Source organism: Physella acuta, unplaced genomic scaffold (assembly GCF_028476545.2).
Source record: "Physella acuta isolate Inbredline_101_S28 unplaced genomic scaffold, ASM2847654v3 ptg002026l, whole genome shotgun sequence".
Classification (NCBI taxonomy): domain Eukaryota; kingdom Metazoa; phylum Mollusca; class Gastropoda; family Physidae; genus Physella; species Physella acuta.
This window is the reverse complement of record NW_026733530.1, coordinates 27,501-31,451: the sequence shown is the minus strand read 5'-3', so window position 1 is coordinate 31,451 and position 3,951 is coordinate 27,501. Positions and strand designations below refer to the sequence as shown.

The window sequence follows — 3,951 nt, the reverse complement described above, 5'->3', positions numbered from 1 at the left end:
GTGGTTGTTCTATGTTTAAATACATTAAAACTACATTTCACTTTGCGCTGAATGTACGTGGATATTAAAAACCCAATTGAAAAATTTGGTTGAGTTCATCCCGCCGTTTACCCCGAATTTTAAAAAAAATTGTGAAAAATAAAAAAAAAATAGATGAGCTGAAGTTTGATGGGTTGCCGATCAGACCGCCTCGACTTAGCGGCATTCCCGCGTAGAGTGATCGAGAGTTTTCCAGTCTCAAGCTCGCCCAGTGTAAAGACGCGGCATTGCCGTAGAGGCTAAGCTGCTAAGTAGAGACGGTGTTTGTACAACTATATTTCACTTTATATTCTTAACCAATGTATGTGTTGTAGAAAGCAGATTTTTCTCATCCCGCCGTTTACCTGAAACGAATAAAAATTTATTTTGTACAAAATTAAAAACATTAGTGTTTCCAATAAACTACATTTCACGTTTTCTAATTTAAACTTAAACGAATGACTGGTATCAAAATATAGGATCTATGTGAAAATAAAAACACGGTGTAAGAGTTTTCAAACCTCGGTAATGCCGTCTAAGACCAACTAGTCGACCGAAGGGACAGTAGTTTTCCGGTCGATAAGACATATCAGCCCGGTATCGCCAAAGTTAATTACGATCGGTCATAATAAACTAAATTTAAAATAAATAAATAACCCAAACGTGTGTATACATCATGTGGTACGTATTCAGTTCTATTCTAACTGGAATATATATTTTAAGAATCAATGAACTTAAGTTTTAAAACCAAACCGAAATCGCGCGAGTCGTCGTTGTAAAACTAGATTTAACAAACGGCTGCGTAATATTAGACTTAAAAATATTATATAATATCCTCTATTGATTAAATAGTGAAAAATAAGCTTCAATGTAGCTTAATCTAGTACAAAATCTAAAAGTTGTGATAAATTAAATTGAAATTAAACACGATAGACTTAAATCTAGAGTTAAGGAATAAAACCGACCCGCGAACCAGCTACTAAATGGTTCGATAAGACTTATCTCAAATACAATCGTTTTCTATCAGTGTTATGCCTTCAATCGATACTTTTTGATGAAATAAATACTTAAATGATTTAATGAATGCATATATACATGTAATTAATGAGTGAAAGTATGTATAAAGTATTAGATAAATTAATAATAAACCGACCCAGCTACTAAATGGTTCGATAAGACTTATCTCAAATACAATCGTTTTCTGTAATTGTTATGCCTTAAATTGATAATTTTTAGTTAAACAAATACTTAACTAATGAAATAAATACATAGATAAATGTATTTAATGAATTAAAGTATGTATAAAGTATTATATAAATTAATAATAAACCGAATCCGACCAAATTTAAATCTAAAACCACGATCGGCGGCGTAATGAAGTGTATCGTAAACCCGTTTTTTTTATAATTTAAAATGTAATGACAGAACTCCCAAAACAACAATACACATACATATTAGTACTATGGTGAATTGTAGTTGTATTAGGACCGTAATTATAGTTAATTAAGGAACCATTCATTGTCTTCGCTCTGTTATGTACGTCGTCGTTTAATCGACACGGCATATTTGGCTTGAATCTAGAAAAATTCAAACTCTAACCCTAAGGTAGACAGGCAGGGTAAATAAATGTGGGTGATCTCTCATAAAATTGTCTTCTAGGAATTATTTTTATATAGACTATCTTTTCTGTAGAGTTTAAGTGGACAAGCGCGGACGAAATAGAGCGCAAAATTTAAAATGAATTAAAAATTTTCATCAGACCGGAAGTAGGCATAACCTAGGCGCCATGTTTCCGTCGTACAAGTTTTCACCGTTGCAGTCACCGTTTCAATCGCTCTTCGTGTGGACGTGTATTATTTCTAGTCATGTGTTGTGTAGATGATTCGCTTAAGGTAGGTGTTCGGACTTATTTCTTTAATATTAATTAAACCGTATTTGCCTTGTCGGCCTTAAAATAAAGCTATTTTTTTTTCATCGCAATCGAAGTGTTAGATCTAGAATCTAGTTCCCGCCTCCGCTTCGCTAATTCGACTTAATGTAACTATGACACAACTATTAAATCTAGAGTCTCTATTTTAATTAAATAATTAGGAATTCTATCTCTAGATGATATCTAATCTATTCCCACACGTGTGTGCAAGTAGGATTTAACGTCAGAACAGGTGTGGTGGTCTAGGCGTCGCTATTTTTGACGGTAGGAATTTTTTTTTTAAATTCGTAAAATTTTATATAGACTTTATATAGCAATTTACTAAGACCGACCCTAACGCCCAGTAAATATTTAATTACCACATTGTTATGGACACGGTGTATTAGGTAGGGCCGAGGGCTATCCATAGGTACCAATTTTTAAATTTTGTGACAATTAGGAGCCGAGTTATAAAATAAATTTAAAATACTGGTTCTGGTCTTAGACTTTATATAGCAATTTACTAAGACCGACCTTAATACCCATTAATTATTTAATTAGCGCATAGTTATGGACATCCTGTATTAGGTTGGGCCCAGGGCTATCCGTAGGTACCAAGTTTATAATTTTGTGACGATTATTAGTCGAGTTATAAAATAAATAAAAAAAACTGGTTCTGGTTTGCACTACATTTCTTTCTTCTTTAACGGCGGACTCCCGGTCCAGCCCCATGGGTTACCCGTGAGCCGGGGCCTCGTTAGCCTGGACGGCTCCGATGTGACCGCGGATTGTTGTGGCCCGCCTCAGCCCGAGTCGAGATCACCCTTCCGATCGAAGGTGGACGCCATAGGGCGCCCGGGATAGCCCGGGGCGCTGTTCGTCACCCGAGCGCAGGGGCGCCGGGAGACGCCCCCGGTGAAGTTTGGCGGGTGATTCTGGTAGAGCTCCCCACCCCGATCGCAGGACACCCCTCGCCGCCCGCCCAGGTGTCGAGGTGGCCGCGGGGGAACTCGGGGCGTTTTGGCTCCCCCTTGTGCCGGAGCGGCGCCCTCGGTCCCAGAACGCCCCTGGCGGGTGATTCGCATGCCCCCTGGGGTGGGGAACGCGGGTGGGTGGTCGTAAAGCGTGTAACCGCAGTGGGGGCGGCCCCTTAGTCGGGGGCGCCAAAGTTGGCACCCCACCTGGGGCGCCCCCCGGAAGTGTGGCGCCCGCGCGAGTGAGCCCCGTAGATGCGCCCCGACACCCCCGCGCCGCCCCCCGGGTCGCGGCACCCCCGGCGCCCTCCGTGCGGGCTCCCCTCATGGGGCGGCACCCCGGTCCTCCCCGAGACTATGTACCCGATTTTTCGGTTTAACACTAGAGGTATGGGCAGAAATACGGCGGTTAAAACGGTCTGTATCTACTATTGTGGAGGTGAGTGTCGGTGAAGCCTCTATGTGACGCTAGGATCCGCGCTCCCTCGCAGCCAGCGACATGTGCCCGATCTGACCGTGCGTGGCTCAGTCTCCCGACTAGCTTCCCGGTAAAATGCGGGCTCGGCGCGCAGGTCGCGCCAGTGAAGGTAAAAGTACGTGTCCGTAGCGTGAAGCCAGCGGCGACGCGCAGTGCTAACGCAACCAAGCAGTATTGGTGGCTCGATAAAAGTCTCGCACTGGCCCAGCCCTCGGAACGGGCGACGGGTCTGCAAAACGCAGTCGGCTCGATGCAAATCGAGAGATTTCCCGGCGACGCCGTGTTTACGGTGAAGGGGGAAATGTGAGCGGTCCGATGTGAAAAAATCCGGGAATGCCGGGATCCGTTCTCTCGCTAGAGCGTTGTCTCCCGTCCCGCGATGTGTTGTGGAAAAACGTCTCGCAAACGATAGCTATCTGGTTGATCCTGCCAGTAGTCATATGCTTGTCTCAAAGATTAAGCCATGCATGTCTAAGTTCACACTGTCCCATGGTGAAACCGCGAATGGCTCATTAAATCAGTCGAGGTTCCTTAGATGACACGATCCTACTTGGATAACTGTGGCAATTCTA

At 43.0% G+C, this 3,951-nt stretch overlaps 1 non-coding gene across 1 annotated transcript in view; it reads left to right on the top strand.

Moving 5' to 3' along the window:
- Nucleotides 1-3,792: 3,792 nt before the first annotated feature.
- Nucleotides 3,793-3,951, top strand: part of LOC131931761 (small subunit ribosomal RNA) — a 1,846-nt gene continuing 1,687 nt past the window's right edge. The window contains exon 1 of the ribosomal RNA XR_009384341.1: nt 3,793-3,951. This exon is cut by the window's right edge and continues 1,687 nt beyond it. This is a non-coding gene — a ribosomal RNA (small subunit ribosomal RNA).